Source organism: Lepidochelys kempii, chromosome 5 (assembly GCF_965140265.1).
Source record: "Lepidochelys kempii isolate rLepKem1 chromosome 5, rLepKem1.hap2, whole genome shotgun sequence".
NCBI lineage: Eukaryota > Metazoa > Chordata > Testudines > Cheloniidae > Lepidochelys > Lepidochelys kempii.
Window position 1 is genome coordinate 22,649,728 of NC_133260.1, and position 12,681 is coordinate 22,662,408.

Below are 12,681 nucleotides of genomic sequence, written 5' to 3' on the forward strand. Positions count from 1 at the left end.
GAACTCTGGAAAGATGACCAATTAAATAAATGAGCTATTTTAACTACAGAAAGATTAATAGGGCACTTAGAATGTTCTAGAAAGAGGGACACTTAAATATTAACACCTCTATATGGTCTGAAATTTCTTGAGCTGTTCACTACATGAGAAAGTTCTGGGTGTAGGGAAAACGTGTAGGCGAGTGTGAAATCACATTTAAACATAGGGCATTATTTGTCTGTTTCTATTTTGTACGGCAGAGCTACAATAAGCCTCCAAGTTTCTTGATAGCATTTCTAAATACATTCTAATCGATACAATCTTTACAGTCCTCTATTAGAGCGATACTAAGTGCCAAGACTGAGGGATCTTTTCCATTCCTTGTGGATTGCCAGCACTGCTTACCCAGAAGTAACCTGTCATTCAACCTCCTGTGGAATTAAATTTAAATTAAGTGACTTAATCTGGTTTTTGAAAGCTTGGGGATTTTAGAGATATGGACTCTAGAATGTTTTGCAGACGTGCTGAAGTAAAGTGTCTGGTAAGCTAAGAAGTAATCACTCTTCTGTTTTCCTCCTTAAATGTATAATTGACCCAGGAGAATGCTAACGCAATGGAAGTCAATGACACAAATGCACCCCCTAGGAGACCCAGAGTTCATCACAATATATCATTATGTTGCATTTAAAACAACTATCAGTTGCAACTGACCATTTAAAACAAACAATATATTATTCCAAACTATGTAAAAACAAACTTTGGCTGCACATTTTATACACTTTCAAAGATTAGCTGGAATATAAATTAAATATAATGAAGTTTGGATGGCTGCAGGGGAAGCTTTGCCTTGTTATGCAAACACTGGTCCTCATTAGACTTCACTACAAACACTGCTGTGAAGTCTTATCTTCAAGACAAACAAATGAAGGAGGAAAAAGTTCAAAGGTGCATCAGGGAGGCTGTTCAGATGCTTCAAGCTATGCAGGCGGCTTTCCAAATGCACAGTCATCGCCTTTCCTCTTCAGGATAGGGCGAGACTGATAGCACAGTCTCCTTGTAGGCAGTAGAGGCACAGACCAGTGAAGAAACCAGCTGGTAGTAGTAGAGAATGTAATAAACTACTCAGATGCTTAAAGCTATGCACATGCTTTGCAGGATCAGGGTCAAAATGCTCAGTATCTTTCAGGATTGGGTCTTATCCTCCTAAATCAAATACTTGTGGGTTTTTTTGCAAGCTAAACTGTGTGAGTCTAAAGATAATGTATCTTCCCTTCTGAATTATTATGTTAGCTTGTTCCCCTGCCCTGTACAAACTCCTTCCCACCCCAGAATGTGCAGATGCTCAAAACTCTCATTGACTGTGAGGTCTATAAAAACTTGACAACAGTTAGGCTGCTGGCATGCTGAGACCACAGCCAATCATGCTGACCAATACCGTCTCATTGTGTCCTTGTACTCTCCCATCTTTTTATCCATCTGTATCCAGCTATTGTCTCTTGTCCAATACTTAGATTGTAAGCTCCTTGGGGCAGGGACTGCCTTTGTTCTGTGTTTGTACAGCACTTACCACAACTAGAGCTCCAGGTGTTATAGTAATACAAACAAACAAATAATACATAATAATAATAATGAGGGGGCAGTGTCTCTTCATGATACTGGGTGTAAAAGAGGTTCCCCAACATAAGAAGCATTGTGACACTGGACCCGACCCAAAGTCTATCTAACCCGTATCCAATCTCTGGCAGTGGCCAGTTCCAGATCTTGTAAGGAAAATGCAAAAACCCCAAGACAGGCAGATGTGGGACAGTTTTCCCCTATATAGGTCACTGTCACGGAGTCACCGGGCAATGCTCTGGAAGTGCTCCAGATGAAGCCAGTCAGGACTCTGGGGGAGCCTCCTCTCTCTGAGCAGACTGTCTCCAGGGCAAGAAACTTCCACAGCTTCCACCTTCCTAGGTCTGACCTCGGAGCATTCAGCATCCCCTGCCCCACCGTGCACTTCCCATAGCAAGTCTGCACAGGCCAGGCTCCTGGGGAAGCCAGTGGGCCCTGCATCTCAATTCCACAGTCAGACGTGACTCTCAGCCAGTGTAAAACAGAAGGTTTATTAGACAACAGGAACACAGTCTAAAACAGAGCTTGTAGGTATAGAAATAGGACCCCTAAGTCAGGTCCATCTTGGGGCACGGAGGCCATACCCCGGGTCTGGACCTCCCCCATCTCTCCGGCCAGATCCAAACTGAAACTCTCCTGCCCCTCCTCTCGCCTTTGTCTCTTTCCTGGGCCAGGAGGCCACCTGATCTCTTTGTTCTCCAACACCTTCAGTTGGCACCTTGCAGGGGAGGGGCCCAGGCCATCAGTTGCCAGGAGACAGGGTGTCAGCCATTTTCTGTGCAAACACCATCACACCGGCCCTGTAGGGCTCTCCAGCAATCACACACTCTTATCCCACCACCTAGATACTTAAGAAATGCATAGGGGAAACTGAGGCACCCACACAGTATTCAGAGAGAACATTAAGAACAGTCCCACTTCGTCACAGTCACGTCCTGATCGCTAATAGTTAGAGACTGGTTTAAGCCCTGAAGCATGAGATTCAGTAGTTCTTCCAGAATGTCTGTTGTCATTCATTTATTACTACTCTGGGTATTCTTGGTATCCAGATAAAGAGCCAACCCCTTTTTCAGTCTTGTTAGGTTCTTGGCCTTAATGACACAGTGAGGCAATGAGTTCCACAGCTTAATTCCACAATGTGCAAAAAAAAACAAAAAAAAAAGAAGAAGTATTTCCTTCTCTCGCTTCTGAATTTCTCACCATTTAATTTAACTGAATGTCCCCTTAGTCTTGTTTTATGAGACAGGGAGAACAGAAGTTGCTGATCTCCCCTCCTCCGGATTATCCCTGCTCCTCTTCATGGTAGCTTTAAGTCATGAGGGAATGGCATAAAAAGGACCTAACCAGGCCTCAGAAACTGCATTCTTGCCCCCATACAATCCACTATAAGTAAATTCCCAATTCAGAATATAGGCTTCTTTTCTTGATGCCAACTCCTTTTTTGATACATGACTTTTCTAAATAGCAAACATTAATTTGACATGATTTTGCAAGGGGATCTGATAGGTTAGGGTTAATGCACAGAAAATACAATACTATAGTACTTGCTGCCTTGAACATCATATTACAGCTCTAATTCCAATTAACACAGCCTGGGATGTATTCTTGATGACCTTTACATTCTTTAGGCCAGCTACATTCCTGAAAATCAATTTATCAAAATAACTGACACTTAAGTTGATTATTAACAGAGGTACTTTAATGCTAAAACTTATTCTTAGAACCTGGCTGACATTTCTAATCAACATTGCATAATTATGATCTCATTATAGATAATAAGAAGCAAGCAGGCTGCTACTGATCTTTCTAAGCACTGAACAATTTTCTTCATGACTGTCGCTAGGCAGTTGTACATTTAAGTGTGAATCAAATACAGTGGATAATATTTAGCTGCCTTGGAATGTGAAACAGTTGTGGATCTGCTGTGAAATTAGCTTGGTTCATTATTAAGTTATATTTCCAAACAACAGTAACTTTTTGGCACACCTGCCTTTCATATCATGTAACAGGGTGGTCTACCTACCAGAAAATGTTATAACAATGTTTCCTGTCAGTTTCCCAGGTTTCCATGAGCTCAATCATATAGTGTTCATTCAGGAAAAGCACTGTTTTAAATAGGAGTTTATCCTGAATGAAGACTGCAGGAAGCCCCATCTCCCAAAATCTGGCACCTGAAGTATTAAAAGAGTCACAGTATCAGGGAGAAAAGGAGTACTCGTGGCACCTTAGAGACTAACCAATTTATTTGAGCATAAGCTTTCGTGAGCTGCAGCTCACTTCATCGGATGCGCTCACTTCATCGGATGCATCCGATGAAGTGAGCTGCAGCTCACGAAAGCTTATGCTCAAATAAATTGGTTAGTCTCTAAGGTGCCACAAGTTCTCCTGTTCTTTTTGCGAATACAGACTAACACGGCTGTTACTCTGAAACCTGTCATTATGCAAGGCACTGCATTTAGCCATATGGAGTGGAAATCTATTAAGGAATGCATCCGATGAAGTGAGCTGCAGCTCACGAAAGCTTATGCTCAAATAAATTGGTTAGTCTCTAAGGTGCCACAAGTCCTCCTTTTCTTTTTGCGAATACAGACTAACACGGCTGCCACTCTGAAAAGTATCAGGGAGGTGTCATAATTCTACAGCTGTCAGCATTCTGTAACATTCTAATTGAAAGTGTGTACATGGCCTTAGATGTATATAATATTCATCCATTTCCAGGTATCCATCCTCTTAATGTAGTGAGAGGCCATATCAAATCGAGCTGGTCAGAAATTAGTATTTTTCTCGATGGAACATCTTGGTGAAAACAAAACACATTTTCATCAAAATTCAGTGGCAAACTTTGCCTTTTTTTTTTTCCAAAATGCAGGAAAATTTTCAACCAAAAACTCAAAAATCAAAACACTTCAGGTTTTCAGGGGAAAATTTTTAGATTTGGGGTTTTCCAGTGAAAAATCCAAAATTTCAAGGCTCTATTCCACGAAAATTTTCATTTAATCGAAAACCCAATTTTCCGTTGAAAAAAAATTCACCAGAAAATTCTCAACCAGACCTACTCAAAGAATATCATAACATGAACTTACAACAAACTATGCACTATCTCACAGATCAGAGGTTCAGCAAGAGCTTCAAGTGAACCTGCTGTGCTTAATAACACAAGGGAGCCTTTGTAATATGTACACAGAAGGGATACTTATTGTGACGGTCCGAAGTGCTTCTTTGATCTTCCTGAATTTCAGAAATATGCAAGACTCTAAAAGAAATACAAAAAAGGCATACTTAACTTCTATACCTGGCTGATGAATTGTTTAGAAGTGAACCAAACTGCTACAAAAATCTTTGTTTTTTAAAAATTATATATAAAATCCAAATGAGCTCCTGCATTGCCTGTCAAATCTTGCATGGACAAATAAGGCCCATATGTAGTGCAAGAGTGCTCAGTAACCCAGTAGCTGTGGGTATCTATATTTCACATACACAGAAGATTTATGCCGTTTTGGGCAACATGATCTAAAACTGAAAGAACATGCTTTGTTTTTATTTGGGATACATACCAAAATCTTGAGTAACAGCAAATGGTGTAGGCAGAAGTTCAGTATCATAAGCTTTGCCATGGTTTCTAGACTGAGTCCTCTTTTCTAGACTGAGTCAGCTATCTGAAAAGATAAATGCAGCCAAGGCAGCATTTACTATCCTGGACATCTTACCTGCAAAAGTGGGATTCCTCTCTCTTCCTCTGCATATTCCTCTCATTGGTCTAGTTCCAACTGACATTGCAGTCAATGGAAAGACTCCTTGTGACTTCATTGGTAATTGGACTGAGCCTATGATCATCAGAACAAAATGAGCTGGGACTACATCACCACATTAAGGCACTCTCCCTCTTCTGAAGAAGCCTTTCCATTGATTTCAATGAGACTGAATAATATAAGGAGCAGCAGGTGCCTATTATCTAAAACAGGGGTAGTCAATTATTTTTTGTCAAGGTCCACATTTCTTGGTCAAGGTATAGTCAAGACCAAGACTCCAGAGAATATAATTTAAAAAAAAACAATAATTATAATAATAAGTAAATAAAAAGATTTCGGGGTCTGTTCAAAAGCATCTGGCGGTCCAGATTTGGCCCGCGGTCTGCTTATTGACTATACCGGATTTAAAGAATCTTCCTGGTACCTGGGACCACAACATATGTACTGTGTTGACACTAACTCATTGACTAATTTCTTGGAGAGCAAAATGAGAATTTGGACTGAGTAAAGATCAAGAAGATCCCCATGGGACAAGGAAACTGAAGAAGTCAGAGACCTGAGAATCAGCTGGTGTAGTAAAACACTTAATTTCTTGAAAGTAAGATTTCAACTGATAAATGGATTTTTAAGGATATGAATGAAGGTCATGTTTCTGACCAGCAATTGCAGTTAGTAATTCAGTCTAGTTGTGCATTACTGTTTTCTTTAAAACAAAATGCTGCTTGGCTCTAGTTATTAACATTTTTATCAGGAAAGAAATCCTTTTTTGGTTGCTGTTAAGGTGAAGCCCTTGATAAGACTGAAAATGCATGCACTATATTACTCATTCTCCAAACATATGCCACAGGCCAGATCCTCAGCTGTTAAAAATCTACAAAGCTCCATTGATCCTGTGATTTTGAAAGCTTTCTGACATGCTATTTGGCTGTCCGTTACTGAAATGTATTATTATCTGATTCTCTCTCTCTCTCTCTCTCAGCCATTTGAAGTGTTGTTTTCTCCTGGTGTTTTTATGGACACAGGAGTTTTATGATGCGTGACTAGAAATTGTGTTTCTTGGCTTCCTAACTTACAGAGGACATTGCAAAAATGACAGAATGATGAATTACTTTGCAGGGCTACTGAAGAACTCAGTATTTTCACATGAAGGAAACTGGCTGCACATCCATCGATAAAGAGACACTGTGATCTTGACTCTAATCAATTTCAAAAGGTGTGTTCAAAAGAAATTAACTACAAAACTCCTTCAGTAAGACAACGTCTCACTAAGATCAAACAGATCCAACTCTTGAGGCTCCTGGTGATGGATGTGCTGAGATGAGATAATAACCAGCTCACCTGGAAAAATGGATTCTTTTGAAACAAACAATTTGAAGATTTGGAATTTACTAAAAATCTCCTAACCTGCACCCCCCAAAAGATAGTTAGGTGCCTACCTCTGCTTGGGATTCACAGCTGTGAACCCGCTCCTGGATTTAGGCACCTAAGCCAGGTCCATTCAGCCCTTTCTTAGGAAAACCAATAGCCCAGTGGTTCAGGAACTCACCTGCAATGTGAAATGCCTGCTTTTCCTAATTTGGAGCAGGGACTTCAACTTGGGTCTGCAATATCACAGGTGATGCCCTAACCACCAGGGTATTGGGTATTCCAGGGTGTTGCTTTTTTAATCCATTCTGTTGGAGCTGTTCCACTTTGTATAAATAAATTAATATTCATTGGTGCAGGAGCTTGAATTTAGCACGCCAACAGGACAGGTGAGTGGCTCCCCATCCACCCACAAGTCGCAGACCAGAATAGTCCCAGTCTGGTTGCCCCCCGCTGTTTTTTGTGTGAGGCGCAGTCTAGTAGAAAATGCATAATGGATCAGACCCTGCAGGTGACACAGGAAGGGGAATGATTTTTTTGAAAATCCTTCCAGGTCTTGAGGTAAGGAACCAGGCAGCTCAGTGGCACCAGGACTTAGATGGTTTTGCACATGTCCACCAGCAGAAATGTAGGCACCATTGGGACTTTTCCAGCAGAAACATAGGTCCTCTAGGGTTAGCTGGCAGGGGAGTGAGGGTTTTGAGGATCTCAGTGTGCCTAAATGTTCGATGTAGACACCTAAAGTGGTAGTTAGGTGACTAAGTCCCTTTGTGGGTCTGGCCCTTAGTCTCTTTGTGCCGCAGTTCCCAATTAGTAAAATGTGCCCCATCTCACAGTGGGGTGTTTCTTTGAATATATTAAAGACTGAGAGATAATCAAACATTATGGCAATGGGAGCCATCTAGACTTACAAAATAAAGCCTGACCAGAGCAGCAGCACTCCCCTACCACATATCATTTGATCACCACTCTTGTGACCGATACAGCTGTAACCCCTCTTTCCCACTAGACAAAAACCCCTCTCTTAGCCCTCTGAGCCAACACTCCTTCGACACACTGGCTTTGCAGCATGCCCAAAAGGTCAATGCATTGCAAAGCTCTGCCAAGGGAAAGGGGCCCTTAGAAAGAAAATCCCACCTGCAGCCTCGTAACAAGGGGGGATAAAGTTCCAGGGCCTCTGCTGAGCGTAGCTGTGGCAGTAGGGCACAGGGGACAGAGATGGTCTCACCAGTTGGCAGAGCCAAGCTGTTGAGATTCCGTACTTGTAAGGATGGTTCCTGTGACCCTCCCTTCTAATTGATAATTAAAGAAAACAACCTTACTGGCATTTCCATTTCCAAATGGTACAGACTGGGTTCTGATGGAAGTGAAAAATGAAATTGCAGAGCTGCCACCTGTGATATGTAACCTATTACTTAAATCAGCTTCTGTACCAGATGACTGGAGGATAGCTATTGTGACGTCAATTTTTTAAAAAAGGCTCGAGAGGTGATCTTGACAATTACAGGCCAGTAAGCCGAACTTCAGTACCAGGCAAACTGGTTGAAACTACAGTAAACCACAGAATTTTCAGACACATAAATGAACACGAATTGTTGCAGAAGAGTCAACATGGCTTTTATAAAGGGAAATCATGCCTCACCCATCTATTAGAATTCTTTGAGGGGGTCAACAAACATGTGGACCTGGGAGATCCAGTGGATATAGTATTGAGACTTTCAGAAAGCATTTGACAAGATCCCTCATCAAAGGCTCTTAAGCAAAGTAAGCTGCCATGGGATAAGTGGGAAAGTCCTCTTATGGATCAGCAGCTGGTTAAAAGATAGGAAACAAAGGGTAAGAATAAACGGTCAGTTTTCAGAATGGAAAGAGGTAAATAGTGGTGTCTCCCAAGGGTCTGTATTGGGACCAGTCTGTTCAACATATTCATAAATGATCTCGAAAAAGGGGTAAATAGTGAGGTGGCAAAATTTGTAGACAATACAAAATTGCTCAAGATAGTTAAGTCTAAAGCAGACTGTGAAGAGTTAAAAAGAGCTCTCACAAAACTGGATGACTGGGCAACTAAATGGCAGATGAAATTCAATGTTGATAACTGCTAAGTCATGCACATTGAAAAACATAATCCCAACTTTTCATACAAAATGATGGGGTTTAAATTAGCTGTTACCACTCAAGAAAGAGATCTTGGAGTCATTGTGGGTAAATTTCTCTGAAAACATCCACTCAGCGTGCAGTGGCAGTCAAAATAGCTAACAGAATATTAGGAACCATCAGGAAAGGGATAGACAATAAGACAAAAATATCATAATGCTTCTATGTAAGTCCATGGTATGCCCACATCTTGAGTACTGCATGCAGATCTGGTCACCCCATCTCAAAAAAGATATATTAGAACTGGAAAAGGTACAGAGAAGGGCAACAAAAGTGATTAGGGATATGGAACAGCCGATATGAGGAGAGATTAAAAAGACTGGGACTTTTCAGCTTGGAAAAGAGCCAACTAATAGGAGATATGACAGAGGTCTGTAAAATCTTGACTGGTATGGAGAAAGAGAATAAGGAAATGTTATTTATTCTTCACATAACACAAGAACTAGGAGTCACCCAATGAAATTAATAGGCAGCAGGTTTCAAACAACCAAAAGGAAGTACTTCTTCACCCAACACACAATCAACTTGTGAAACTCATTGCCAGGGGAAGCTGTAAAGGCCAAAACTATAACAGGGTTCAAAACAGAAGTAGATAAATTCATGGAGGATAGGTCCATCAGTGGCTATTAGCCAGGAGAGTCAGGGATGCAACCCCATGCTCTGAGTGTCCCTACCCTCTGCTTGCCAGAAGCTGGGAGTGGATGACAGGGGATGATGGATCACCTGATGATTGCCTGTTCTGTTCATTCCTTCTGAAGCACCTGATATTGGCCACTGTCGGAAGACAGGATACTGGGCTAGATGGACCATTGGTCTAACCAAGCATGGCTGTTCTTATGAGTTCTCAGACTTTTTGGGAAGCCTCAATGTTGTTCTGTGGGGAAATACATAATATTGGCCTTTGCCACCGCCAAACATAACCAGGCCTCAAGAAAGGTATTTTTCATGTCTACACAATATATCTTAAATCTTGATGCTGAACTATCATATTATTTCCTGGAAGTGTCGTGTAAAATAGCCACAGTTCTATTCTGACATCACCAATCAGCGGGGCGGCTTACCACAGGCAGTTTGAGAAAGTTTAGCTTAATGATGTCTGAAAGCGGCAAGCAAAACTAGTATGTGAACTTGATCAAAGCAAGTTTAGAGCACAGTGTAAGTGTGTGACTCCAATAATGCTGGGCAGTACGTCCTCTGCCTACCTTAAAGAGCCACCAGTTAGATTCACTAGGTACCTCCAGAAAGTGAATGTATATCACCTTCTTGAAGATAATGCGGATAAAACTGGAATTTTGGTTTCTTTTTTCCCCCTTCTTTTTATGGTTTTGGACCATATTTTCCTGTTTTTAAATGGGGGTTAATGCAAGCGAATGTTCATACAATTTTTGATTAGATTGTCAAAAAAATAATGATATGATTAAATAAGAGGGGTGACTAATATTGTCTGCTCAGACCCAGTTTTCATATTCTTATGTGCCGTCAGATTTCTATGCTATCTCCCTTCCCTCCTCTTTTGACAGCTCTGTTTAATTTGTTGACCTATACCAAGAAATGATTGTTTAAATGCACAGGTAAAATTTATTTGGATTTCAATAAATCAAATTTATGATAACAGATGTGACATTTTGGAAAAAAAGTAAATAACTTCATTTTTTATATAATTAAATGATTTTAATATATATAAAATCATTTAATTATATTGAACAAAGCCATGCTTGTTGTATATTGTTGTATTATAGATATATATATTTATACACACACACACAATAAACATGGCTTTGTTCTTATTTGCTACGTGTTTGTTGTGTATAATACAACAATATACAACAAACATGGCTTTGTTCAATATAATTAAATGATTTTATATTCATTCTCACAGGGTGGCAAGGTAGGATTTATTCTTATGTGATTTCTTCTGCAAAAAGTATTCATTTTCTAAACCTCATTTGAAGACATCCAAAAATTGAGCCCACTTGACATTTAAAATAAGAAAAGAGAATAAAGACGTTTTTTCACCATCGACGACTTCCAATTAGAGGACTTGGAGCCAAATTTCCTTCTTAGCCTGTAAACAGCATGTCTTGCTGATGGTGCAGGTTCAGTTATTTATCTAAACAAAGGTGAGCCAGAGTACAGTGCTAATCATTGCACATCTGTCCAGTGTCTTGGAATTCTTAAACTTCCATGACTCTTCATTTTGTGGCTCCAATTTCCTACAAAAAAATGCATTCTAGATAGAAAGCCATAAATTCCATTTCAGTACTGAAAGCAGTGCCAAAGCATGCTGTAAGGAACGCTGTGCTCATTAGCTGGCTGCTGTTCTGTTGCTAGGTCACTGAAGTCAAACAGAAATAAGTTGTTGGCAAGTTGTTAGATTTACTGAATCCAGTCCAATTTATATAGCATCTTTCATCACAAAATGCTGTATAAGCAATGCCCAATAAAACCTTTTTTTAATAAACAATAAAGGCAACCACACAGTTCACATATGCACGCACACCCAAACACATCATACAAATAGTACAAGGAATTCAGATTTTAAAAGTTAGGTTTCCAAATGAGACAAATATTGAGTGAAGTCAATAACACTGTCCAAACTGGGGAGGCTGTTGCATAAGAGCTTGACCCTGTTCTCCAGAAAGTCAATGGCAGTTTTGCCACTGATAACAATATGATTAGAATTAGACCCACAGACCAAGATACAGGACAGTACTTAAGCATGTGGTTACCTTTAAGTATGTCCCATTTACTTGCACAGAATGGAATTGGATGCTTAAATGCTATCCTATAAAAGGATGTTTTCCTGAATCCGGGTCATAATTTGCAGCATAAATAGAAGAGGGTGAAATCCTGGCCCCACTGAAGTCAATGGCAAAATGCCCATTGACTTAAGTGGGGCCAGGATTTCAACCCCCCCCCCACCACATCTCTCTGCCCCAACCCAATGTTAGAAGGCCTTGTTTCAGAAACAGCTATTTGGTTTTGACTTGTCAAAGAAAGGGAACATGTGACATTTCCCTGAGGTACGCAGTGTTGTGAGGCACCTTGCCCCACCTGTCCTTAGTACGGGGTGGGCAAACTATGGCCTGGGGGCAGCATCCGGTCCTCCAAACATTTTAATCCGGCCCTCGAGCTTCCACCAAGGAGTGGGGTCCAGGGCTTGCCCCACTCCACGCGGCACCTGGAAGCAGTGGCATGTCCTCCCTCTGGCTCCTACACTTAAGGGCAACCAGGGGGCTGTGCACGCTGCCCCCGCAGCTCCCATTGGCCGGGAACCATGGCCAATGGGAGCTGCAGGGGCGACACCTGTGGACGGGGCAGTGTGCAGAACCACCTGGCCGTGCCTCCGCGTAGGAGCTGGAGAGAAGACATGCCACTGCTTCTGGGAGCTGCTTGAGGTAAGCACTGCCTGGAGCCTGCACCCCTTATCCCCTCCCATGTCCCAACCCCCTGTCCAGCCTGGAGCCCCCTCCCGTACCCTGAATTCCTCATTTCTGGCCCCACCCCAGAGCCTGCACCCCAGCCAGAGCCCTCACCCAACCCCCAATTTCATGAGCATCCATGGCTCGCCATACAGGTTCCATACCCAGATGTGGCCCTCGAGCCAAAAAGTTTGTCCACCCCTGCCTTAGTACGAGGAAGTCTTGTCTATGCTTGCTACGGATCAGCTCCCTGGCACACAAGCACTGCCTTCCAGGCCTTCGCAGGCTTTGCTTGCTCTGCACAAGATAGTGATAGGCACATGTCAGCCCCCGAGTCCTCTGAGCATCTCTCTGGACTGCTCAGCTCCTGTTCTACTGAACACTCCCAGAACTCTTAG

At 41.7% G+C, this 12,681-nt stretch overlaps 1 protein-coding gene across 2 annotated transcripts in view; it reads right to left on the bottom strand.

Moving 5' to 3' along the window:
• The window catches only part of CCBE1 (collagen and calcium binding EGF domains 1), a 184,854-nt gene that overhangs the window by 36,135 nt on the left and 136,038 nt on the right, over positions 1-12,681 (bottom strand). The gene's annotated exons all lie outside the window — the stretch shown is intronic.